A 12,411-nucleotide genomic window follows, 5' to 3' on the forward strand; every position below is an offset into this window, starting at 1 on the left:
GTGGTAATACTATTAATTCACCTCGCTTTAAAGAGGTTTGGCTTCATGGGAATCATGTAAAAGAAGTTCCGCATTGTATGAACAAACTGTAGTTTCATATGGGGAATGATATCTAATGGCAGTGATGTGGAAAACAAAGGCAAAAGAAAAATTAAATTTCCTTATTGCTCACAGCCCATTGATAAGTCCTTGAAACAGGCAGTCACATTCCTCTAAGAACATCTACTTTAACTATAAAGATTTCTTTGGAAACTTCCTTTATCTTTACCTCCCAAGATATATGTTGACAATCATCCCCTAAGCATATGGCCCACTGATATATATCTGAAAGGCCTCATGACTAGGGTGTTACGAGACAGTAATTAAATGACCTTTTCCTACCATACCCTCTCAAAGTCCTGGAAACCTTCCTTCCAAAATTATAATGTCATCCCTAATCCCTCCCAGCTTGCAAGTACATAATGGCCCCCTGCCTCAGGACCCCAATGCAACTCTTTCTGCCCATAGGTCCTGTCCCTGTGCTTTAATAAAACCAGATTTTTGCACCAAAGATTTCTCAAGAACTCTTTCTTGGCTGTTGTCTCTGAACCCCAACATTTCCTACATCAGTAGCAGATGCTTCTGGAGAGATGTCTGCACAAATATCTGTCCTAGCACAGCAGAAAGTTGCACCTGGAAGGCACTAAGAATGAATTTCATGAATTGAATGAATTGAATGGAGGCTGTGCTGGAAGGCACAGGGCAAGGATAGCTGCAGAAATAGAGAGGCAGTGGTGGCTGAATTGGAAAGAAGTTTCCCAACAGCAGCAAATGTTCACTGTAGCACTTAGGAGACCAGATAGAATTAGAAAACTTTGTGTATGTGAGGATAGGGAACTTGGTCTTCATAGACATATGAGACAGCAACAAGGAGGGGGTCAGTTACAAAACTGGCCACAGGATAGAGACCTGGCCGATCTGACACTTTACTCACAAGTTTCATCCAACAGAGATGAAGACCCCTTCTGTACAGATTCGTCAGGCTGTAACATAGGTTGCAGCCATTTATTCGTTTCACCCTTCCCGTTGTTTGAATCCTTTTGTTAATTTCAGCCTGTCTTGGGGATGGCATTATGCAAATTCATATATCCTCTCCCATTTTTCCAGAAGTTTTGGTATCTCCCTTTTGAGATCCAAATAGCAATAAAACGTTTCCTGCATTTCCAAGATGTTCTTTCATTCTGTCGTTTTTGTTCATAGTTGAGCACGCTGATGGTTGGCTTAAATTCAAAGGTCCAATTTGCTTCCAATTGAGGATTCAGATTTAACAATATGTTACACTAAATGATTTCCATATTTTTCTCAATTGTATTAAAGTCATATGCTTCTTTTTGCTACTATCAACATACTCATTTTTCTATTTTGTTTATGAAAATAGTGAATAAGAGCAACATGTTATAAAAGAGATTTTTCTAACCATTTTAGACACAAAAAGCTTTTTCAATTGAGTATCCTAATGAACCATTAACTAAGATGATCTGAGAAGCAATATAGACATCCTAGTGGTTAAGATCACAAATCTTCAAGTTGGTTTGCATCTTTAGCTTTTTAGCTCTGTAACATAATATATTTAGTCTGTTTCTTAGTTTCTTTATATGTGAAGCAGGAATGGTAATAGGTAGCAATAACTCAGTGTATCCACTGGTTGTTGTTGGGATTAATGAGTTAATGTATATCAGGCACTAAGAACAGTACTCTGCTCATAGTAAGAGCTATGCTATTGTTTTTTACAGCCATTGCCCCAGTTCCAATAATTAACCAAAATAGAAATAGTTACTTTGGTTGATGTCAGGATTTCAAGAATTTATTTTCTTTGGGTGAGAGTAAAGTTTTAACTTTTTTTTCTTTCTTTCTTTCTTTTTCCTTCTTCATCCAAATAGTTAACTATTATCTTGGTACTATTTGATAAATATTTATTTTTGATAACTTTATATTCATGTTAATTCTAAGTTATTTTTTGTATAATGCTGTTATAAAAGTAGTAATTTTTAAAACTTGTCTTATTTTGTTACATGAATAATATATATTAATTTTAAAAGAAGCACAAATGCATATGAAGTAAAAGCCTATCTTCCATATTCCAACATTAAGAAACATTTGTTTATTTCTATGTCAGGATGAGCTTTGTTATTCTGTGGTTAAAGACACCCCAACAACTTGGAGTTTTAAAACTACAATGGTTTATTTCATCCTCTCACTGTATATCCATCTCAGTCAGAGACCCCATATCCATCTGGGGTCTCCGGTCTGCTGTATCTCCATACCCTCTTCAAAAGGCAGAGCTCAAAAGTAGTATCTTTGCATTATTTAGTTCAAAGTTTAGGATGTCTGGTTAATGTGGACTAGTCTGTACCTGTCTTGGTCAGTTCAGGCTGATATAACAAGAAAACCGTAGACCAGGTGGCTTAAACAACAAACATTTATTTCTCTTAGTTCTGGAGTCTGGGAAGTCTGAGATCAGGTTCTGGCAGATTTGGTGACTGGACCTTCTTGCTGGTTTGTAGACAGCTGCCTTCTTGCTGTATAATCACATGGCAGAGAGACAGGACACTCTCTCTTACCTCTTCTTAATAAGGACATTAATCCATCATAGAAGCTCCATCCTGTAATTACCTCCCAAAGGCTCTATCTCCAAACACTATCATCACACTGGGGATTAAGGCTTCAGCATATGAATTTGGGGAGGACACAAACATTCAGACCTTAGCAGTTCTTCATATCTAGTGGTCCTTCCTTTTGATGCAAAGACCCACAGATACAGTTCTTTTTAGACATATAATCTTATAAATTTGTCATATATCTTTACACACTCACTCTTGATCTCCATGTCTTTGTGACTTTATCCTGGGTAACTTGAGTTTATTGAGCTTCAGAGAGAAAGATACACTTAGTAACTTGTCTCTTAACCACTTTGTCAAATGAAAGGACTTACTGGTGCCACATACTTTGTTGGACCTTTATATTGATAGAACTTAATGAATTGAGAAATTTGAATAAGGAGAGAGTGGCCATACCCTTGACTTGATCCTGGGTTTTAATAGGATTTCATGCTCAGAACTTTCTCAGTATAACCCTCACCATACCACCAGTTTTGGGTTGAGAAGCCCTTGTCTCTTTGAACTCTGTGAATCTCTGAATTTATGAACTCTGTGTTTCCATTAATTCTGTGCTTACAAACTGTTTAATTATCCTCTGAAATTATCTTTTGCTTCTGTTACTTTTCTAAACAGAGCTTGTGATAACCATCACATATGCTACCAACATTTTGTTTTCTATCCTTGCCTCCTAGAGCCACAAGTTTGTTAGGAACATGTTCTGCCTTCCAAGAACTACAGGTGACAATTTATCAAATGTTCAACCTCTGCATAAGATGGACCACTGTTTTTTTAGTCTTCAATATTAGTTTCCTCAAATCCTCCCTTGAACCCTAATGCAGTAACACAAATGTAGGGACTAATGGTTGTAGCTGTATCCCACTACTGTTAACTCACTTACATCAATAAAGATAGATTAGGTTATGCTGTGTTAATAAACAGCCTCTGTGATCTAATTGGAAAAGGTTTATTTCTTGCTCATTCCCTATGTCCACCACAGGTCAGCTGGGGTTCTTTACATTATCTTTGCTTGTGCTCTTTGCTGCTGGGCAACCATCATCAGTGTTTTTAGTTACAATGAAGGAGTGAAAGAGAGCATGGCATATTCACACTAGCTCTCACAAACAAAGGAAAATAACCACCCATCATTCCACTAGTCAAAGCAAATTACATGGCTACACTTAACTTCAGCAGGATCAAGAAGTGAAATAAATGCATGTCTGAGAATAGAACCACAATTCTCAAATTCACCTTCCTTATCTCACTTTATCTTTCCCTTTCCTCCCCCCATTTTATTTTTCTCTTTCTCCACCCCACCTTTGAACTGTGTACCATTTACATGTGTGTAATAATTTGATTGGAAATTTTATTGCAGGGATTTCCCATCTGTGTTCTTCCAAATTGTAGTGAGACCTCAGGAACTGAGGTAGGGTGTAAAAAAGGGAGGTTCCAGGCATGCAAGATTTTGGCCCCCCAAATTCGGCTCAAGTAGACAACCCATGATATCTTTCCTTTTAGACACAATCCTTTAAGAACAAATTCCAGATGTTTCATGTGGTTTATTCATTCAGGTCTTTTTTTTTTTTTTTTTTTTCTGATTCACCTCAGTTTACTGGTATAAATGCAATGAACTACACAGATGACTGACCCACCAGAATATTACTTCTGGGTACTCCAATGGTGGATTAATATTTTCTTGCATTCATCTGCCTTTTCTAGGGGCTCTGGGTTAGGCAGCATTAAATCTTCATAATAGTAAATCCTTGACAATTTTGTGATGGGAACATGTTAATGAACAAAGTAAAAATACTTAGAAATTGAGTCACTTTAGATGCCTTTCTATCCCTGAAAATTAGAAAATAATAGCTTTGTAAAATGGCTTAAAAGAGGTGAAGGAAGAAGCATTTAGACTAGAAATCACTTCCAAATTAAGCCTGAGATACAAATATTGGAGTAGGATGGCACAAATTCCATTTGGAGAAGGTAGCTCTGGTATCTTACACTTACACCAGTGGACTGGCTATGGCCATGTTTTGTGTAAATATAAATTGAATTCTTGTGGCAGGCAGGTCAGTGTATTTGCTGTTGTATAATGAGGGTGCTCAAACTTAGACTGTTTATCCCCTCGAGTCTCATTAAACTAAATATACTTGCCTTAAGCCACCTGCCTTTGGGCAGTCGCAATAGAAATAAAATCAGATTCATTTCCCATCTTGATAAATTGGCATTAACTACTACTTTATCTGAAATAGGCTTGATAATTAGTGCCTCTGATTACATGGAGAAAACTGTTGAATCTTTTAGAATGCTTTAAAAAAATGCAGGCTTTCTAAATTTGCTGCAGTTGAGGGAGGAGATTTGAAAGCCCTGAGCCAGTCATGACTGTGATGAGCGTCATTAAAATAGCAATCTTTTTTTGGTAACTCATCTTGTCCCAAGTAAGTGTGATTTAAGAATATGGGAACACCTGTTCTAGGGTGGCAGCTTTTACCTCACTGCTCCAATATCCATGGAAGCTTGTGAGCTAAGAAGAAAGATATGGATATTAAGAGTAAAAGGTCTAATTCAAGAATTAAGAGAAAGGATCCTTAGGAAATGGACTGCCACAGGACCGTGTCCTGCTCTATGTCTAGTTTATCCATCACTAGCTGAATAGCTCCCTTCAGTTATGTTTCTGTCAATAACTATTGATCATACACTGTGAACTAAATGCTGTGTGGCCTCTGGGGCACCTTGTCTCCCTCAGGGTTGTGGGCAGCTATTTCCCACTTGGGTCTTGCCAGCTTTCCAAGAGGCAGACAGAAAGCAGAGCCAGGTCCTTGCTGCCCCAGGGTTCCACAAAATTCTTCTGGTCTCTCATCTCTTGTGCCAGATAGAATTTCTGTTTAGACCGTAGGAAACAATTCTTACAGGTTTCTTAAGGCTTTGTTCAACAACATATACGTTGTCCTGAGGCTTAAACTTATGTTGAGAGACTGGCCAGAAAATTCTTTTTACCTGACCACCATACGCCTACCCACCTTTGAGGAAATAGCACAGAGTTATGACCACAAGGGGGCATGCTGCATGCTGGGAAGAAGAAATAATTTGCAAATTCCTTGAATAAAGTGAGAAAATAAAGGAAGAAAATAATAGTAGACAAAAACAAAACCAAACAGCCATAAAAAAACCCACATGGATTGTTTTATCAAAGTAGTGTTAATGATAATAATAATGAGCTAATATTTTTGAAAGCTTACTTTGTTCCTGGCTATTGTGAGGAAATGACATGGATAGATTGAGCAAATCTTCCCATCAGTCCTATAGGTAAAGAGTACCTATACTACCCAGCAGAGCAGGGATTAGAATGACCCCAGAGCCCTGCCTCAGCCCTAGGGATGGCTTTGGTCTCTGAATTTGTGGCTACACTATGATGGATAACATAGACCTTGTTATGAAAGAAATATGGTGACTTTGGCAGGTTTTAAGAGTGTCTGTGGTATGGAAAGACTGATATTCTCTGTGGTGATTGTGTGGACAGCAGTTTAGAAGATGTTGAGGCTGGACATGAGATCCATTATCTCAGCAGCTAGTGTATTGATCAGAGCCTGAACGTGGATATGATGAAGGCGCCTGAGGAGAGTGGATTGATTTAAAATATGTTTACAATGCAAAAGCTAAAGGATCTGGTGATTTGTTTGATTTGTAGGCTGAGGGAAAGGGAGAAATTGTGTTTTTCCAAGATCATGGCCTTTCCAGGAAAACATAGATAGGAAATACTATTTAATTCAATATGGCAGAGTTTTGAAAGTATTTGCATTCAATTTTATAGATTAGAGCACTGTGCCTGAAGTATCTTTAATCTGTTTCTGGCGGCTGACCATCCTATCACAACCCTAGGTCACGTGAATCTGAAGGACTAGAATACTCAGGGAATCCTGTGGAAGCAGGCCTAGTGCACTTTTCTCTGATTTACTCTGTTGTGATGCTTGTTCTATTTGGGGATTTTACAGGCTTGTTTAACTGTAGTTAAAGCAAAGCTTAGGCTACTCTCTTCCCAAGAGCTTATTTCTTGAGTTATAACAAAAGAAGATAGTCTTTAATCTCAATTTTGTAGATGGTGAAATTTTTTATTTGCTTTTTGCTTGTTACTTTATAATATTTCTGTTAGAAAGCAGTGAAAGCCCATTTTTCAAAGTCCCAAAAAGGAAAAGACAAGTCATTGGATGTCATTCCTATTACTCATCAGGGTATAAAAGAGGAAGAACAGTAGTAACCCACACACAGCACATTTACAGGACATGATTGGAGGCAAACCTGTTTTTGTCAGTCCAAACTAAGGTGGGGTAGAGGGTATAGTTTTCTTAGATGACTGTCTGGACTTTACCAACTGGGTATAATAACCTTTGTTTATTACATAATATTATTTTAAGGAACATTGAATAAAATTTTTTGGAACATCTTTTATTTTTAAATCTTTATTGTGAACTTCCTACTAATTGACTAATAAAAATAATCTACTAGTTCTTTTGAAAAAGACAGACTCCTGTTTAATGCAGCAACATGAACAGTACCAGGGATAAGAGGCTAAAGTCAAAGGGAAGGACTGTCTAATTAAATGGCCATTCTGAATGCAGTGGAGACACCACTCCAACCTAAGGATATCCTTTTTATTTTCTGTTACCTGAAGTCTGAATAAATCCTACTTCTGCGATTTTATTAAGAGGTAACTAGTACTGTGGCAAGAGAAACTGCTAGCACTGTGCTTTATGTATTTGTGCTTCTTTGGATGCTTTGTTCTATAAACTAAAGTAAGATTGAAATAGGTTTGTATATTTTGCTTTTCCCATAATATGAGCTAAAACAAGAATTATGAAGTGGGTGTCATAATGAAAATGGAGTCTGAAGTGTTCTCATGAGAAAAATGTAGGATCATTATGTGTAAACCAGGGCAATGGATAACATATCTCCCTACTTGAGATGTCTGTATGGTGGTGAACTGAAAATGCTTATGAAAACCTCTTCAGTTTGAAAAGTCAGCATAGGAAAACCCCACAGGAATAGAACAGTCTTTTTATTTTTACTATATTGCTTTTTTTTTTTACCAGTTTTCTAATCATAAAAATAAGAAGTTTATTCTTAAGTTTAGGAATATAGAATTTTGTGATAAAGAGGAAGTGCTTTCACTTACTAATTTCCCATTTTACTAAAATAGTGGGCTTTTCAATTTGTAGTAACTGGATCCTATTAGGCTTATATTTACATTCTAGTTTTCATTCATCCCCCACATCTGCAAGAACAGTAAAGAAAATATTTTTGTGTGGAAAAACTGAGACACAGGAAAAGATACAACGTCTTATCCTAAGTCAGGGATGTTGGTGAACTATAACACATTTGTTGTTTAATTGTTGCATATTATTTCATGGAATAGATGTATCAGGACTCATAATCATTCAGTATCTTTGGACACCTTGTTTTCAATTTCTCAGTAGATACTAAAACATAAATCTTTATGAATGTGTGTTTTGGAGAAACCATTTTATTTTTTTATTTTTTAAAGATTTTATCTATCGATTCATGAGAGACACAGAGAGAGGCAGAGTCATAGGCAGAGGAGAATCAGGAGCCTGATGTGGGATTTGATCCCAGGACCCAGGAACCATGACCTGAGCCAAAGGCAGACATTCAACCACTGAGCCATCAGGTGCCCTAGAAAAACCACTGTAAAGAAATGGTCTCCTTTTGAATGTTTTCCCAACAACAACAACAACAACAACCCCTGCAATTAAAACACAAATTCAAAGCCATTCCACAAGAGTTTGAATTGAAGACTTCATATCATATATGAAGTATAGAGTATCTCCTTGCCAGGCTGTGTTCTAGGTTATGACTTTATTACCATCACGTCTGTATTTCTAATATTGTTATTTCTATTTGCACAGTGTTTGGCACATGGTGGGTCCTCAATAACTATGGAATAGTAGTTAATATTTATTCCTATTTGAAGTTTTTGGTTACAAAAGAGAATAACATCAATATGTCATCTCCTGAGAAACATCACTGTCATTATACCTTTCTGGATCTAAAAAGCCATTTTTTGTTTGTTTCAACTGTAAATTGATGCTAAACATGAAAGCAGTGATTTTTGGCTAATTGAAATTCTAATCAAATGAGTCATGTTTATAGAAACCTTCCACATGGTAAGTTTCATCTCATCACTATAATTAAGACCACTCTATTACTTCTATTCAAATTCTCTATTTTCTTTGTCCTCATGGCCTTTCATTTTTTTGGAATAAACATTTCCTCCCACCATATATTTGAATAATAATTGCATTTATTGTCAAGATCTATACTTGAGGGATTTTAAAACTCATTTAACAGTTAAAAATATAATGTCTTTTTTCATTTCAGAGTAACAACCAAATGAACAGATTCAATTGGAGACATATATACAAAAGGGAATGAAACATATTGTGATACATTGCTATGGAGTGCAACGTTCACCAACATTTTCAGTGTTATCTTTGATTCTCCAGGAGGGATTAAATGTATATCATTTTTTACTGTCACATTTTCCAGTTGTCAATGTCTTTCTTCCTTCAGTGTTAAGAATTTTCTAGTTAAATCCAAAAAAAAAAAATTATCGCCAAGGCTTATAACATAAGATCGTGTTTCTAGGAATTTTTGGTTTCAGGCATTACGTTCAAGTCTTTAATCTATTTTGAGTTTATTTTTGTGTATTGTGTAAGTTAGGGATCCAGCCACTTTTGCATGTGGCTGTCCAGTTTTTCTATTGTCGTTTATTGAAGAGACTGTCTTTTCCTTACTGTGTATATTCTTGCTTCCTTTGTTATAAATTAATTGGCCATACCTGTGTGGGTTATTTCTGGGATCTCTATTTTGTTCCATTGATCCTTGTGTCTGTTTTTATGCCAATATCATACCTTTTTGGTGACTATAGCTTTGCAACATAGTTTGAATCAGGGAATGTGGGGCTTCCAGCTTTGCTTTTTCTCAAGATTGCTTTGGCTATTTGGGGTCTTTATTGTCATCTACAAATTGTAGGATTGTTCTATTTCTGTGAAAAATACTATTGGAATTTTGATCATAATTGCATTGAATCTGTATATTGCTTTGGAGAGTATGGACTTTTTAACAATATTAAATACTTCCAATATGTAAGCAAGGAATATTTGTCCAGTTACTTGTGTCATCTTCACTTTATTTTGTTAGTATCTTACAGGCTTCAATATCTTTATACTATTTGGCTAAATTTAATCCTAGGTATTTTATTATTTTGATGCAATTTTAAATGAGATTGTTTTCTTAATTTCTCTTTTTGATAGTAATTTTTAGTGTGTAGAAAGAACAGATTTTATCCATTCCCTCTTAGTAATCATTTGGGCTGCTTCCACAGCATTGAATAGTATGTGTAAGTTTACTATAAATATTCTTAGATAAATCTTTTTGTGGGCATGTGTTTACGTATCTCTTGCATATTCACCTAGGATTGGAATTACTAAGTCCTAGGATAGATTTATGTTTAAGTTTATGTTAATTCCTGTTAAATTTAAGAACTTGCTAAACAGGTGTCTTGTGATGTTGTACCATTACATGATCTTTGCAGCAGTGTTTAGGAGTTTTAGTTGCTCCGTGGTGTAGTTCAATCATTATCAGTGTTAAAATAAATCTTAACCACATTAATGATTATAAAGGAGCTTCTCATTACAGTTTAAATTTGCATTTCCCAAATGACTAATGATGCTAAGTATGTTTTCAAGTGCTTTTTGGCCATTCATATATCTTCTAAAATATTCACTAAATTATTTTGCTTAATCTTCTGATTGTTTTTTTTAAGAGTCTTCTATATATATGGATATATAATATATCAGATACATAGTGATGCAAATATTTTCTTGAGTCTGTAGTTAGTGTATTAATATTCCTAACAATCTTATTTGATGAATAGAGTGTTTTAATTTTTATGAAGCCTAATTCATTATCTTCATGTGTGTGGTCAGTATGTTTCATGTCCACTTTATAGGTTCTATCTACTCCGAGGTCAGGAAGGTAGATAGATGTTCTATCTTGTTTTCTACTAAAAGCATTTGAGTTTTTTGTTTATATATACAATACATCTCAAATTATTTTCTGTGTATAGTGTGGGGTAGTGGTGTAGACTTGTTTTTAGTTCCTATATATTTAGCCAGTGGTTACACCATCATTTGTTAAAAAGACTTCCTTTTCCTATTGAATTTACTTGGTACCTTTATTAAAACTTAGTTGCACAGAGATACTGTTTCTAGAATCTGTGTTCTATTCCTATGACATGTTTTCTTTTCTTCTTAAAGATTATTTATTTATTTATTTATTTACTCATGAGAGACACAGAGAAAGAGGCAGAGACACAGGCAGAGGGAGAAGCAGGCTCCATTCCAGGGAGCCCGATGTGGGACTCGATACCAGGACCCTGGGATCACTCCCTGAGCCGAAGGCAGAGGCTCAAGCACTGAGCCACCCAGGCATCCCTATGATACAGTTTTCTATCCTAATGCCAATACCACCTTGTCTTAATTACTATATCTTTCTAGCAAATCTTTAATTCAGGTTGCATGATCCTCCAACTTTTTAAAGATCACTTGGCTATTATGTATTCTTGAATTTCTATAAATTTTAGAATCAGTGTATCTTTTCCCTCTGGATAGTATGGTGGAATACTGAGAGTGGTTGTAGTGAATTTACATACTACTTTGGGGTCAATGGACAACGTAAAAATACTGAGTCCTCCAATTCATGAACATAGTTTCAGTTTTTTTTTTTTTTTAATTTTTTTTTTATTTATTTATGATAGTCACAGAGAGAGAGAGAGAGGCAGAGACACAGGTGGAGGGAGAAGCAGGCTCCATGCACCGGGAGCCTGATGTGGGATTCGATCCCGGTTCTCCAGGTTCAGTTTTTAATTTCTTGACCCATATTTGTAATTTTCAGTATAGATATTTTGCACATATTTTCTTATATATTTTTCTAGTTTGTGATGTTTTGATATTATTATAAAGAGATTTTTTTCCCTAAAATTCATTTTCCAAATGTTTGCTGCTAGTATATGGAAAAAACTGATTTCATATATTGACTTTGTATTCTATGATCTTGGCTAAATCCACATAGTAGTTTTTATAGATTCCTTAAAGTTTTCTATGTAAATGATCATGTTATCTGCCAATAAAAAAATGATAGCTTTACTTCTTCATATTCAAACTTTGTCTTTAACTATTTTCTGGTTATCTCATCACACAGGTAAGAACTCTTAGTACACTGTTTGATAGAACTGATGAGAGTGAACATAACTTGTGTTTAATCACTATTGAAAATATATTAGCAGTAGTTTTTTTCATTGATACCTCTTGTAATATGGAGAATTTTTCATTTATTTCTGGTTTGATGCGAGCTTTTATCATTTATCGATGTGATTATATGGTTTTCTGCTTATTTATTTTTGTTCCAACACTTCCCCATACTTCACAACTTTTGGTAGAACCTTTTAGCTCCCAACTCCCTAGCAGCCATCTCTGCTATGGTCTGTGCAGTTCAACCCTACAAATACCTATCTTAGCCCCAGCTTAATATTTTCAGGGCATATCCACACATACTTCTGCCTCTGCTTTCACCCTGCACAGCTCCTCCTCTTCAGGGTCCTGCCTTGCAAATTCCAGCCCCTTCAGCATCTTGGAACTCTTTGTCTACCTCCTCAGCTTGGGAGACTCTGGCTCTGCTTGGATCAGTGGAAGCAAAATGCCCT

The sequence above is a fragment of the Vulpes lagopus genome, chromosome 5 (genome assembly GCF_018345385.1).
Source record: "Vulpes lagopus strain Blue_001 chromosome 5, ASM1834538v1, whole genome shotgun sequence".
NCBI lineage: Eukaryota > Metazoa > Chordata > Mammalia > Carnivora > Canidae > Vulpes > Vulpes lagopus.